Genomic DNA, 15,518 nt, shown 5'->3' with positions numbered 1-15,518 from the left:
GTGTTTGGGAGTTCTGGGGGGGGGGCTGTCAGGGGGCAGGAGTGGGGAGAGGGATCGGAGCTGTCAGGGGACAGGGAGCAGAGAGGTTTAGATGGGTCGGGAGTTTTGGGGGGGCTATCAGGGGGTGGGGAGTGGTTGGATGGGGCGTGGGAGTCCCAGGGGTCTGTCTGGGGGTGGGGGTGTGGATAAGGGTTGGGGCAATCAGGGTACAGGTAGGGGGTAGAGTCCTAGGGGGCCAGTTAGGATGTGGGGAAGGTCTCAGGAGGGGGCAGTCAGGGGACAAGAGGCAGGGAGGCTTAGGTAGGGGGTGGAGTCCTGGGGGGCAGTTAGGGGAAGGGGTCCCAGGAGGGGGCAGTCAGGGGACAAGGAGTGGGGGGAGGGTTGGGGGTTCTGAGGGGGGGAAGTGGGAGGGGAAGGGGCGGGGCTAGGGCAGGATGGGGCGGGGCTAGGGCAGGACAGGGGCGGGGCTCCTCCCGTCCTCTTTTTTGATTGCTGGATTATGGTAACCCTAGGTGATCTGCTAAATCACTCCAATCCTTGACTCTGGGAGCCAGCCTTACCCTGTTCTGCTTTGAGAACCCCCACTCCTGGGCTGTTCACGCACAGCCTCTGGCATGTAAGCTGCTTGGATTGTGCAACCGAATGACACTAGCCAATATCTCTGGTCCCAGACACAACCCTAGGAACCTCCGTCTTGCAGTGTCCAGTTATGCCTGCTGGATGCTGTAAGCTTATATGAGTTTGTCAATTTAACAAAGAAATTGATATGTACCAGGCTTGTTATCCCAAGGGGAGTCTCTGACACACTTCAACGCACTGCTTCAGGTAGAATAAACAAACAAAATTATTTTGGACAAAAGCTAGATTTTAAGTGATTCTAAGTCAAAGCACAACAAGTCGGATTTGGTCAAATGAAATAAAAGCAAAACGCTTTCTAAGCTAATCTTAGCACTTTCAGTGCCCTTACAAACTTAGATGCTTCTCACCACAGTCTGGCTGATTGCCCTACAGCCAGGCTCTCCCCTTTGATCAGCGCTTCAGTCACTTGGTGGTGGTGGTGGTGGTGTCTGTAGATGGAGGTGGAAAAGAGAGGAAGAGCATGGCAAGCGTCTCTCCTTTTTATCATGTTCTTTCTTCCTTCTTGGCTTTGCCCCACCCCCCCTTCAGAGTCACGTGAGCATTACTCCTCACAGTCCCAAACTGGCCAAGGGAAGGGAGGGTGACTCACTTGAGAGTCCAACAGATCCTTTGTTGTCACCTAGGCCAGTGTCCTTTGTTCCTGTGAGGCTGGGCTTTTTGTCCCATACATGAACTGATGAGGTGTGAACTGCCCATCTGTTCCTGGAGAGTTTTGCCTGGGCTTGTTTTAAGCTATGAGGACACACTTTCAGCCTCATAACTATATACATGAAATTACAGCAATGCTCAGTACATCATTTGCCTTCTGAAGACACCCGACATGACAAACTTTGCATTGGATACCACACAATCATAGAATATCAGGGTTGGAAGGGACCTCAGGAGGTCATCAGGGCCAATCCCCAACTAAATCCCCCTCAAGGATTGAGCTCACAACCCTGGGTTTAGCAGGCCAATGCTCAAACCACTGAGCTATCCCTCTCCCCAACACACTCTGACCATACAAATTAACAGACCAGGCCCCAGTGAGACTTGAACTCACGATCCCTGGTTTACAAGACCAGTGCTCTAACCCCTGAGTTATGGAGCCACAATCATACATACAATCATATTATAAGGATGAACACGGGGGTGCAAGGTGTTTCCCCAAGATACAGAGTGTCACAGCTGCCTTGCTGAGCCTGCTTGCCGACACCTTGTGCACCTGGCATGGAGGTGTTTCTGGGGCAGGCCCGGTCCTTGCGCTGTGTCAGGGTTGGGTGCAGCCTCCCCACTGAGTCTGTGTCCCGGGGAGGGTTCACAATGATCTCCCACCTCTGTGCAACCAGTGGCCTGTGCTCCCCAATGCCATGCTGGAGCCTCCACATTTATTTGACAGTTTGCAGAATTTTAAAATATTGTGCACAGAATTTTTAATTTTTTGGTGCAGAATGCCCTCAGGAGTAAAGGAGGCAGTTATCTGTTGTCATTCTACCTCATCTGTTGGCAGAACTTGCAGGGTGTGCAGTGAATGAGGCAGGGATTACACGAAGAGTGAGTTCAGTCTCATGGCTAAGGCAGTTACATGGTGCCCTGGAGAACTGGTCCTGATTCAGCCACAGAGTTCATGTGTGGTGCTGGACAAGTCACTTAAACTGAGCTGGTGGTCACCGATTGCGTTTTCCACATTTTCTGGGTGCCCAATTTGAGACCCTGGGTCTGGTTTTTAAAAGTGGTGAGCACCCACAGCTGCAATTGAAGCCAGTGGGATCTGTGCTAAGGGCGCCAGAACCTTTGTAGAAGTGGAGGGGCTAAGGCCAAAGTGGCGGGGGAATTAAAATACTATTTAAAAATCCCACAGAGTACAACTGTAATGTAAATACCAGAATGCAAAATGTAGCCACATTATAATATTTAAGGTATAATTATAATATGAAGAAATGATAACAATAAGACAACTTTAATTATAAACATCGGACTGCATTTTATTTTTGCACTTCATGTATTGTACTTCCCTTGCATTTATCATTTTACTGCAGATACTCCACTATTAGTACTGCACTATTAGTATTAGTATTTACTGAACTGTATCTTGCAGTTCTGTAACATTACAGCCGAATCGTCCTTGTTTCTATATAATGCATATTTTAACAATTGTAACCCTAAATTGTAAATCTCCTTGGAAAAAGGCTTCTGCAAAATAAATAAAAATAACAATAAACAACTTTGCCAGGATGTAAACGTGTCCCATAGAAGAGCTACCATATAAAATGATTTTTTGTAATGTTTTATATAAAATAATATCAAAAATCTTTTTGTTTATTTTTAGAAAACCTAACGAATGCCATCATCAGGCTGTAGCAGATAGAAGCAATACAATATCTATTAAGCAAAATGTGTAAACTTAATGCAATTTTGATCATGCGATTATTTAGGATTGCTGTGGATAGCTAGGAATGCATCCGATCCCATGTCATAGTGTATCTTGACCTTTAGCAGTATGATCATGTTTTTCCCACAGCGCATATGGTTGCCTCTGGCATTTCCTAACTTTTGAGTGTTCAACTTTGTGACCTGAACACTGGTGAACTGTGCTCTGGAAAAAAACAGGTCTTGGTCATCTCAAATGGGCACCCAAAGTTAGTGGACACTTTTAACCTTAATCTCTCTGAGCATTAGTTCCCCGTCTGTAAAATGGGGATAATACTCCCTCACCTCACAGGGGAGTTATGAAAATACATTTTTTAATGTTTATGAAGCACTCAGATACTATAGCGATGAGCATGATAGAAAAACTTATAAGGAAATGAATAGCTCTGTCCTCAGAGCACGTTTTGAATAATATGCAGTAAAATGAGCCCCAGCACCACTCATTGAACAACGAGGATAGAACAAAATATTATATAGCTGCTCATGCAGTGAGCACCGTCCATCCTGTATACTCACTGGGGCAGGAGTCCTGTGGAAAAAATAGTATATGAGTGTGTAATTAAAGGCTGTATGCTAATGCATATGCACTAGGGGGCTGAATTAAGGTTGTGAGGAGTTCTTCATTGAGCCATCTGCACTGATGCCCTAGACTTTTTTCTGAGCTGATCTTTTAAATTTAGAACCTAGTAAGCTGTGAATAGTTCTGTATTATTCCCTTCAGTGTGCATGCCCTTTGCATGTTTGTCAGTCCTGAATTGCATCTGCCCTTTGGTTGCCCATTCACCTACCTTGGTTAGGTCGGGTTGACATTCCTCACAGTTAATAGCTCTGAGTCATCTGCAAATGTTTTCATCTAGTTGTTTATTATTCCTTGTGTGATCATGAATGGGTCTCTTTACTAAGCATTCCTGAGGCTCCTAGACTGCAGTGTTCCCTTTCCTGGCTGTCCCACGTATGTCCTTCTGGGTTCTGGCTGCCTGCTCATTTGAGAGATGCTGCTGGTGGTGCCCGCATCCTCCTCTGTAGTCCCAGCTCTGATCCTCTTGTTCTGAAAGAGATAGCATTGGGGGATCTCTCCCTTTTCCCCTTGTTGGATGGGGATCAACCTACACTGCAAAGTTAGCTGTAAAAGTTTTAAGTAGTTTGCAGCTGTGCTGTCTTGCTGGTTTTGCTAGTTACACAGGCAGCCTGTTCCAGAACAAAAATGATAACAGTCAGTTGTGTAGCCGTGGCTGCAGAATCCTGTTCTATTCCCAGTTCACAGCTCGACTGATGTGGGCCAATGCCCAGTCCCTGGAGCAGTTGCATACATTATGTATGATATAGGGCTGCCGATTAATAGCAAACTCATGCGATTAACTCAAAAAAATTAATTGCGATTAAAAATATTAATCAACGTTAATCACACTGTTAAACAATACAATACCAATTGAAATTTATTAAATATTTTTGATGTTTTTCTACATTTTCAAATACATTGATTTCTATTACAGCACAGAATACAAAGTGTATAGTGCTCACTTTATATTATTATTTTTATTACAAATATTTGCACTGTAAAATTATAAACAAAAGATACTTTTCAGTTCACCTCATATGAGTACTGTAGTGCAATCTCTTTATTGTGAAAGTGTAATTTACAAATGTAGATTTTTTTTTTTTGTTACGTAACTACGCTCAAAAATAGAACAATGTTAAACTGTAGAGCCTACAAGTCCACTCGGTCCTACTTCTTGTTCAACCAGTCGCTAAGACAAACAATTTTGTTTACATTTACGGGAGATACTGCTGCCTTCTTCTTATTTATAACGTGAGAAAGTGAGAACAGGCATTCGCATGGCACTTTTGTAGCTGGCATTGCAAGGTATTTACGTGCTAGATATGCTAAACATTCATATACCCCTTCATGCTTCGGCCACCATTCCAGAGGACATGCTCCCATGCTGATGATGCGCATTAAAAAAATAATGAATGAATTAAATTTGTGACTGAACTCCTTGGAGGAGAATTGTATGTCTCCTGTTCTGTTTTACCTGCATTCTGCCATATATTTCATGGTATAGCAGTCTCAGATAATGATCCAGCACATGTTCGTTTTAAGAACACTTTCTCAGCAGATTGACAAAACGCAAAGAAGGTACCAATGTGAGATTTCTAAAAATAGCTACAGCACTCGACCCAACGTTTAAGAATCTGAGGTGCCTTCCAAAATCTGAGAGGAACGAGGTGTGGAGCATGCTTTCAGAAGTTTTAAAAGAGCAACACTCAGATGCGAAAACTACAGAACCTGAACCACCAAAAAGGAAAATCAACCTTCTGCTGGTGGCATCTGACTCAGATGATGAAAAAGAACATGCGTCGGTCCGCTGTGTTTTGGATCATTATCGAGCAGAACCCATCATCAGCATGGACGCATGTCCTCTGGAATGATGATTGAAGTATGAAGGGACATATGAATCTTTAGCGCATCTGGCACATAACTATCTTGTGACGCTGACTACAACAGTGCCATGTGAACCCCTGTTCTCACTTTCAGGTGACATTGTAAACAAGAGGCGGGCAGTATTATCTCCTGCAAATTTAAATAAATTTGTTTGTCTGAGCGATTGGCTGAAGTAGGACTGAGTGGACTTGTAGGTGCTAAAGTTTTACATTGTTTTATTTTTGAATGCAGTTATTTTTTGTACATAATTCTACATTTGTAAGTTCAGCTTTCATGATAAAGTGATTGCACTACAGTGCTTGTATTAGGTGAATTGAAAAATACTATTTCTTTTATTTTTTACAGTGCAAATATTTGAAATAAAAATAATAATATAAAGTGAGCTCTGTACATTTTTTATTCTGTGTTGTAATTGAAATCAGTATATTTGAAAATGTAGAAAACATCCAAAAGATTTAAATAAATGATATCCTATTATTGTTTAACAGCGCAATTAATCGCGATTAATTTTTTTAATCGCTTGACAGCCCTAGTATGATGTTTTGTCAGAGCCGTTTCTAATCTGCAGGACGCTCTCATTCTTGGGCTGCTCTTCTCTTTGCACCAACGGCCCAGGCAGCAGCTGCCAACTCTCAGCCCATTCCGCTCCTCTAGGGCCTTCTTGCTAATACTGAGAGGAAGCACTGAAGACAGTGGTGGTGGTGGGGGAGTTCAGCTGCATCCTTGAGCTAGTTAGAATACTAGTGATGTGATGATGTTCCTTGTGAGAGTGGGGAAAGACTAGTTAGCATTGATCCGGTCCCCCGGGGATTTAGGGAGGTGTCTTTCAGACTTTGCCAGGTGCACCCCCAGTGATTTACCTCGGCCTGAAAGCTGCCAGCGGGCCCATGGTGCCCTCAGGTTTATTTGTCCTTGTGGTTTATAATGTCCTGTGGCCCTGTCTACACTAGCACATTTTACCTGTGCTTACAGTCCTGTGTGCTGACACAATGCTAATCTGGACTTTTGAAGTAGGGTTGCCAACCCTCCAGGATTGTCCTGGAGGCTTCAGGAATTAAAGATTGTGTCATGTGATGAAACTTCCAGGAATACATCCAACCACAGTTGGCAACCCTATTTCTGAGGTCCATGTAGAACAACATGTGTTCACCGGGATGTTAGCTGGGTATGGTTAAGCCCTGTGGGAAGAGGGACCAGAGGTTGGGTGCTCAGGACTCAGGAGCCCTTTGTTCAATTCCCGGCTCTGCTATGCACTTCCTGTGGGACCTGGGGCCAGTCACTTTGTCTCCCTGTGCCTCAATTCCCCCTCTGCACAATGGGGCTGATAGCATGGCAGGGGTGTTGGGAGGATAAATCCATTAAAGATTGTGAAGTGCTCAGATGCTGTGGTGCTGGGGGCCAGATAGGTACTAGCTAGAGCCAGCGCCGTGTTCAAAGATACCATTTCCTAATGTAGATGAGGCCCGTTGGTCTGGAAACAACCATCTTAGCTTGGGAGTGCCCTGGAAAGTGCATCTGAGATGTCACCTCCCTTTAGAGAGGGGGAGCAGCTGTGTGGCTCTGACCATGACCCTCAGAGATTAGGGAGCTTACTGTTGTCTCATGAAGGCATTAAGAGGATTGGAGGCTGCCTGTTGGCTGGTGGGCAGGATCCTTGCAGAGCAGTGGAAGTAATGCTGCTGTCAGACTAGTTCTTGTAGGCTTGCTGACTCTCTTGAGTATTTGCTGCCTCCTGCTCTGAAGCTGTGCGTGAAGGGCAAGCAGCCGCTTTGTCAGTCTGCTGATAATGCTTCCCTCGCTGCCTAATCCATGCTGACATCACGTCTGCCAATGAGAATCCTTCCCCAGAAGTTTTTTCCTTGTTTGGTGGAAATGAGGGAACAGTGGGAATCTCCTTTAATGTTTAAGAGGAAAACTTTCCAGACAGTTGCCCCTGCCTTTGAGGAGGCATCTGTTGAGCGCCTTTTCATCTCCCGGTGTTTTGGGTCACAGGATCACAGTGTCCTCTTCCTAATACCAAGAGGAATTCAGGGAGTGCATCTAGCAGTTAAAGCAGAGTTCCTCAATTTTACTCCTGACTCAACTACCTCTGGGGAAGATGGGGTGGCGTTAATGCTTGGAAAGCGCTTGGGGATCCTCGGATGAAAGGTGCCATCTAGGGGCCCAGGAGTGTTGTTGAGTACATCTTGCCACGTTTGCACAGGAAATGTCTTGGCATGCAGAGGAACTGAGTTGTAATTACCAAAAGATCATTAGTTTGCGAGGTCAGATTGCTGCTGTAGCTGAGTGCGTAGCTCCTCGTCAGGAATGCACAGCAGTGCTTGTGATCCAAGCTGTAATATTTTTTCTAATAATTTCTCGGTGAGGTATTGTTAAACTTGCTGTATATTTTCTATGCTAAATCTTTTTTTGGCTGGACAGGAAAGAGCCAGGATGTGGGCTTCGGAGATTCATTTCAATGGAGGTACAGTATTTCCAAAAGCCCAGCTTTGGAATGGTTCCCAGGCTTTTGAAAGTAGTGAACCTGCAGACGTACCCTGGGGGCAGCTGGCGCTTGTTGCTCTGCACGGCATAGCATGCAATTAAACTGAGGCTGGATGGGAGCAGAGTTGGGCTGGGTTCATCTTTGTTTTCCTTACTATTTAGACACCCAGAACCCGAAGAACCGGCCTCTGTGAAAGCTGGTCCGTGTGGCAAAGGGGCTGAGGTTGAGTGCTTGCTGGCGCTACCTGCCCCTTTGGTAGTCAGTCCCAGATTGGGGCAGTGCGCCTGGGAAGATGAGGGAGGGAGGCTACTTTGCTGACTGTCGGTCTGAAATGCCCAGACCCTGAAAGGCCAAAAGGCTTATCTCAAGGTTCACTGAGCTGAGCAGGCGCCGTGGCCTGGGACAGAGGAGGCTCTAGTGGAGGCACATGGGAGATTGGGGCTTTTACTCTCGCTGTAAAGTCAGTGAGGAATAAGCCTTTGGGCATGTGCTGCCTTGTCTCCACTAGGCCTGCTTGAGGGTGGGCTCCAGGAATCAGCGGCCGTGAGGTGGGAGCTGTCCTTAATGCCCTGTGCCCTGTCACTCAGGGCAGCCCCAGGAGAACCTGTCTTGCTGCTCCAGGCCCTGGGCAGGGGGTGGGTCGTCCTGCCCCCTAAGACTTTTGGGCTGCCCAGGCCACATCCAGAACAGCCTTTCCCGATGGGCTGTTGTCCATGGCCTTTGGCTCTTCATAAAACATGAGGCAAGTGGCTGCAGCCTGTGTGAGGGTCAGAATGTTCCCATCCTGTTGTAAGGGCCTGGGACAGGCATCTAAGGGTGGGGTTAAGGCATCTGGGTGGAGCCCCACAGCTGAGCCCTGTTACCACTCTGGGGGCACAGAGGTGGCAGCAGTAGACCAAGAATCAGAGGGGTAGCTGTATTAGTCTGTATCCACAAAAACAACGAGGAGTCTGGTGGCATCTTAAAGACTAACAGATTTATTTAGGCATAAGCTTTCATGAGTAAAAACCCACTTCTTCAGATGCATGGAGTGAATCTGAAGAAGTGGGTTTTTACCCACGAAAGCTTATGCCCAAATACATCCGTTAGTCTTTAAGGTGCCACTGGACTCCTCATTAGCAATAGACCCTCTCTCTCCTTGGGAGGAGCAGCAGCAGCCCCCCTCCTCAGAACAGCAGGGCCACCCTTTCCCTTAGAGTCAGCTGCAGGGGCTCCCTATCACTCTAGAGCAACTACAAGGGTGGTAGCAGGGGCCCCTTTTCCCACCCCACAGAGGCAGGGGGTGTTTCACTACTTACCTCAACAGCCAGGCTTTATCTGTTTGGGTGAGTGGGCCAGGCCCCCTGCACTGTTCTCTTTCTGCACATACTGGGGTGGTGGTGGCACAGGGGCTTGACATTAACACTCTATCAAGAAGCATGGGACTGTTCCTCTCTCTTGGAGTTGTTGTCTCAGGCTCTCGGCACACTCAGGCAGATGTCACAGGGATGGTAGTCATGCTCGGGTCACATTTTCAAGTTTCTTTTTACAATCATGAGGACTAGAAAATTACTTTTTCTTTTAACTGAAAGCTCAGCTTCAGCTGTAATCACGTGACTCCAGGAGCTGGGGCACAGGTCTGTAGTGCTATACCTCTAGTTCTGGCTGGGCTGCTTTGGTTATGCTATCCACTCATCTTTCACCCTTGTGGTGCACTCATGGCCTGGAGCTAGCACTGCATTTGAGGGGATTTCCCTCAGCCCCCTCGCTGAGTTTCTCCCAAGAAGTCATGGCTGTTTTGAGGTTCCTGTTTCCTTTCCTTGTGAGGCCTCTGCAGCAGAGATGCAGCTTGTGTTTCACAGGAAGCTGTTGTTAGTTTTGGCGTCTAGCCATAGTGAGCCCCTACAATGCACCCTCCATTCTGGCCAGCCTTCCTCAGGGGGTTGGCTGTCCTCTCTGCAAAGGGAGATGTAAAATCCGTGATGTCAGGGAAACTAGGAGTGAGAATTATTTCTGCACCTATGAGGGAAACAGCCAGATTATCTTCTCTGGAGCCCTGTCTTTCCAGAATGGAGCCTTGGGAGCCTGTGCCCTTCCCAGCGGGGACGGCTCCAGGGTTAGTGCTGGAATGAGTTGAGGCTCGTGGGTTCTTTACAACATTGCTTCTTCTAAAATGTCACAGGCAACTGTTCCAAAGGTGAGTGGCTGGGGTTCAGAACCCACAGTTCATATTGACTTCAGTGAGTGCTGTGGGCGCTGCCTACTTCCGCGCATGGGCAGAGCCTTCTTCCTCCTGTCCCAGACCCACTGGAGTCTTCTGTTCCATGCCTCCTGTGTAACTGTTACCCAGCCGCAGGGCATGCTCCATCGCCCCGGGAGCTGGCGTTTGGAGGGAGGCTTCCCTGCCCTACTCATGGCTGGCTGTTTGCAAGCTTCCAGCGGAGCTGTGTGTTGATGTGAAAGGGTCAGACCTGGACGGTGGCAGTGAGCCATTTGTTCTGTATTTTCACAGACCAGTCCACGTCTCACGCTGAACAGATGCTGCTTTGTTTGCACAGTGCCTATTTTCAGAGGCAGTAGAACCTTTTGGGTGCCGGCTGGAGTTATATTTACCTTGGTTCCTCTGTCATTTTTGCTGCTGGGATGCCTGTGTGTGTATTAGCTGTGGAGATATACACCCATGCTTTTATTTTTAGATTTAAATGACAGCTTTCCTGGGCTTGGCGGAGAGGAGCCAGACAGTGAAAGTCTTGCCACAGGAGGAGTTGACTTTCGCTGTCCTCACTTCAGAAGTGAGCCAAGCCAGCCACCAGGGCTGTGTGGTCACTAGGGGAGAGCTTAGACAGAGCTTTCCAGCCCCACATGTCAGCTCCAGGAGGCAGGTGAGCACTCCTATAGGGATGAGCCCTGCTACCGTGAAAGGGTTGGGCTAGTGGGTTTGTGCAGCCTAGAGAAGTCCAGGAGTCTGGGTTTTGTTGCTCAGCAGGCATGTGGAGGTCTCTCCAGCAGGATTTCTGTTGCTAGCTGGAGTCCTGTGCAGTTTGCACAGGTCACTCTCAGGAGTGGGTGGCTGTTCTGGCCTGACGGCAGGTTGGCCTGCTGGAAGCAGATGCTTTGCTATGTATGTAGGTTGGGGGAAGGGCACAACACACTTGAAAGGAGAGACAGGGTGGGGCTGTAGGGATGATACTGTTAAACCTCCAGGTGGAGACTGCCTCAGCTCTTCTGCCAGTTGGCAGCGTGGAGCTCTGGGGAGGGGAAGGGAGACTTCTCCTTCCTCTCCAGTTCCTGTAGGGCAGGGGCGAAAGATGGAGTCCAGCCTGCTGAGTGCCCTGCCCATCACCTGTGGGAAGACACCTGCTTCACGCTCCCTAGTTTACCTTCTCTGGCTGAGGTCAGGGGGGTTCCTTAAGCCCCACAGGGTGTTGTCACGGAGTCACAGGCTTGGCGCTCTGGCACGGCTCTGAATGAAGTCAGGCAGGACTCTAGTGCAGTGTCTCTCCACTCGGGGTGCGCACTCACCTGGTCAAGAAACCTCCTTGGCTTCAGTGCCTCCTGGGTCTGACCTCGGAGCCTTCAGCCCCCTGTTCATCCATGGGCTCCCCGCAGCCAGTCCCACTGGATGGGACACCTGGGGAAGCCTCACACGCCCCAAAGGGCCCTGCCTCTAACTCCGCAATCAGCAATGACTCTCAGCCAGCGTGTAACACAGAAAATTTATTAGTTATCGGGAAGACAACTTAGAACGGAGCTTGTTAGCACAGCCAGCAGGAACATTCAGCAAACTCCATCCTCAGGGGATCCAGAGCCCTGGACTCTCCCCAGTTCAGCCCAGCTCCTCTGACTCATCCTCCACTTTTCAGTATTGTAGTGTGCGCGCTAGAACTGGAGATGCTGGAGCAGCAATGGCTTCACCAGCACTATGCAGAGAATCAGTGCACCTCTCTACTCCTCCTGTTCTGCCCTCCCTTGGTTAGAGAGCCAGGGCTCATGTTACCCTCAGCCCTAGTCTACACCAGGAGCTTTTGTTCAGTTGGTTTCCACCAGGACTGCTAAGCCCCTTTCAGAGTCACTGTTTTCCAGGATACAGCCCCCCCGCCCCTCACCCCCACCCCGCCTGCGAGCATGGCCTGCATTCCTCCTGCCTAGATGTGTGAGCTTGCATTTGGCTGCACTAAAACACGTCTGCATGAGCCCAGTTCCCCAGCTGATCCACTTTGCACAGTCCTCGGGTATGTCTTCACTACCCGCCGTATTGGCGGGTAGCAATCGATTTATCCGGGATTGATATATCACGTCTCATTAAGATGCGATATATCGATCCCCGAACGCGCTCACCGTCGACTCCGGAACTCCACCAGAGCGAGCGGCGGTAGCGCAGTCGACGGGGGAGCTGCGGCCATCGATCCCGTGCCATCTGGACCCCAGGTAATTCAATCCAAGATACTTCGACTTCAGCTATGCTATTCGCGTAGCTGAAGTTGTGTTTCTTGGATCGATTCCCCCCCCAGTGTAGACCAGCACCAAGTCACGGTTTATCAGCCCATCAGCCGCTCAGCGATGATTTTTGGTTTCTTTCAGATCATTGATAGCTATGGAATAGTGTTTGGCTGTGAATGATCCCTGTGGGACCCCAGTAGTTGACAGGTATCCCCCCATCCCACTCCCTCCCCAAATAAATAGGGTTGGGGGGGGGGAGAAGAAGAGTGGAAATGAGGAATATCTGAATTTCCTCCAGTCTGTAAGAGTCTGGTGGGGAGGAACTGCCTTCAGAATAATGAAATGAAAGCCCTTGGGTAGAGTTGAAATGGGTAAGATAATGTTGATTGCAATTTATTGACGCACGACTGAGCAGCGCTCTGGGGAGCCTGTGTACAGCAGAGGAGAACTGAGAGCTCTGCACATTAGAGCAAGAAAGATGTTTTAGACCAGTGGTTCTCAAACTTTTGTACTGACACCTTTCACACAGCAAGCCTCTGAGTGCGACCCCCCCCCACTTATAAATTAAAAAAAAAGTTTTTATATATTTAACACCATTATAAATGTTGGATGCAAAGCGGGGTTTGGGGGGGAGGCTGACAGCTCGCGACCCCCCATGTAATAACATCACGACCCTCTGAGGGGTCCTGATCCCCAGTTTGAGAACCCCTGTTTTACACCCACAGTCCCTCTGCTAGGAGCTTCCTGCTAGTGTGCTGCCCGCTCTAGTTTGAAATGTCCCTGGAGGTGGAGCTCCTGCTACTGACCTGGAGGGCTGTTACCCAGTGCAGTGGATTTCGCTGTGTTGGGAAATGTTTCCTGGTGTTTGTGCTCCTCTCCAAACCAAGCTGCCGTGCGAGGCAGACGCAATATTACCTGAACTGAGGAAGAGCTCTGTGTAAGCTTGAAAGCTCGGCTCTCTCACCACCAGAAGCTGGTTCAATAAAGAATATTGCCTCTCCCACTTTGTCTTGCTAATAAGTAGGGCTGTCAAGCAATAAAAAAAATTACACCTTTTTACACCTGAAAGTGAGAACAGGCGTTCTCATGGCACTTTCGTAGTCGGCATTGCAAGGTATTCACGTGCCAGATATGCTAAACATTTCTATGTCCCTTCATGCTTCAGCCACCATTCCAGAGGACGTGCGTCCATGCTGATGACAGGTTCTGCTTAATAACGGTACAAAGCAGTGTGGACCAACGCATGTTCATTTTCCTGATCTGAGTCAGATGCCACCAGCAGATGGTTGATTTTCTTTTTTGGTGGTTCGGGTTCTGTAGTTTCCGCATTGGAGTATTGCTCCTTTTAAGACTTCTAAAAGCATGCTCCACACCTTGTCCGTCTCAGGTTTTGGAAGGCACTTCAGATTCTTAAACCTTGGGTTGAATGCTGTAGCTATCTTTAGAAATCTCACATTGGTACCTTCTTTGCGTTTTGTGAAATCTGCAGTGAAAGTGTTCTTAAAACGAACAACATATGCTGGGTCATCATCCAAGACTGCTATAACATGAAATATGTGGCAGAACGCAAGTAAAACAGAGCAGGGGACATAAAATTCTCCCCCAAGGAGTTCAGTCACAAATTTAATTAACACATTTTTTTTTTTTAATGAGCGTCATCAGCATGGAAGCATGTCTTCTGGAATGGTGGCCGAAGCATGAAGGGGCATACGAATGTTTAGCATATCTGGTTCATAAATACTTTGCAATGCCGACTACAAAAGTGCCATGCAAATACCTGTTCTCACTTTCTGGTGACATTGTAAATAAGCAGAGGGCAGCATTATCTCCTGTAAATGTAAACAAACTTGTTTGGCTTAGTGATTGGCTGAATAAGAAATAGGACTGAGTGGACTTGTAGGCTCTAAAGTTTTACATTGTTTTGTTTTTGAGTGCAGTTATGTAACAAAAAAAATCTACAGTTCTAAGTTGCACTTTCAGGACAAAGATTGCACTACAATACTTGTACGAGGTGAACTGAAAAATATTTTTAATCATTTTTACAGTGCAAATATTTATAATCAAAAATAATATACACTTCGATTTCAGTTACAACACAGAATACAATACATATGAAAATGTAGAAAAAATCCAAAACATTTAATACATTTCAATTGGTATTCTTTTGTTTAACAGTGTGATTAAAACTGTGATTAATATTTTTGAGTTAATCGCGTGATTACTTAGGGAAATCTTTACGCACAAAGCTTCATGGTATCTATGCACTGGTTTAAAGACCATGTGACCTGGGCTAGGAAAGTATTTTTCCACCACGCTTGTCCTGCCCAAAATTCATGTTGCCCAGTAAAAATCTTTGGTTGTCCAAAGTTTTGTGTAGCGTATGTAACATTTACAAGAAAAACAGTTGTGTCCCTAATAGCAGTGCTTGGATTTCTTGGATTTCTTTCATTTGTTGTTTTAAATTTGATTGTCTTCCGCATGTTCCTTTCTCTCAGTTCTGCGTCTTCCCTCCTCCATTTAGTTATAACTCCTGTTTTCGCTGCTTCTCTGCTGGCCTTGTGCTGAGCTGTTCATCTTGGGGGAGGGAGGGAGAGGAAGAGGGATAAAGGCCTAACTAAGGGGCCCACGTATCTTTTTATTGTTTAGAAGGGCTGTGGTTCTGTTTGCCCATAAGGGCTTAGCAGCTGTCTGTGCACTGTCTTGTTTCCTGTGTGCAGCATATGTGATTCAGTCTGTTAGGGCAATGCTAGTACTTAGCACTGACCCAGCAAATAGGAATTCTCACAGTGGCTCGGAGAGGTACTTCTGTGTAGCCACACTCTGTTGCTTAGGCACTGAGAAGCTAAGCCCAAGGCCGTGTCAGAAATCAGCAGCAACAGAGCTGGGATGAAGATGTGGGAGTGTCACGTTTCCAGTCCCATGCCTGGCCCGTGCTAGGGTTCTAGATGAAGCATTGCATGATGGCATTTGTAATCTCCATGGCTTATGTTTCTATAGTAAAGTCGAGCATTGCTGCAATTGGTTCCATTTAATAAAAATGTGATGACCTCAGGCTAATGGTGCACTGCCCATGGGGCCTGTAGGTGGGCAAAGTCTGGGTTTTCCTCCTACCATAGAACACTG

General features: G+C 47.2%; 1 protein-coding gene and 1 non-coding gene across 4 annotated transcripts in view; one reads left to right on the top strand and one right to left on the bottom strand.

Annotated features, from left to right (window-relative positions):
• The window catches only part of LOC117885724 (rho GTPase-activating protein 39-like), a 133,652-nt gene that overhangs the window by 39,730 nt on the left and 78,404 nt on the right, over positions 1-15,518 (top strand). The window lies entirely within an intron of this gene.
• On the bottom strand, positions 1,657-1,729 carry TRNAT-UGU. The gene has a single exon. It is a non-coding gene; the product is annotated as a tRNA-Thr (tRNA).

Source organism: Trachemys scripta, chromosome 12, assembly GCF_013100865.1.
Source record: "Trachemys scripta elegans isolate TJP31775 chromosome 12, CAS_Tse_1.0, whole genome shotgun sequence".
In the NCBI taxonomy this organism is placed as follows: domain Eukaryota; kingdom Metazoa; phylum Chordata; order Testudines; family Emydidae; genus Trachemys; species Trachemys scripta.
The sequence above is the reverse complement of the archived record's forward strand: the minus strand, read 5'-3'. Positions and strand labels throughout refer to the sequence as shown.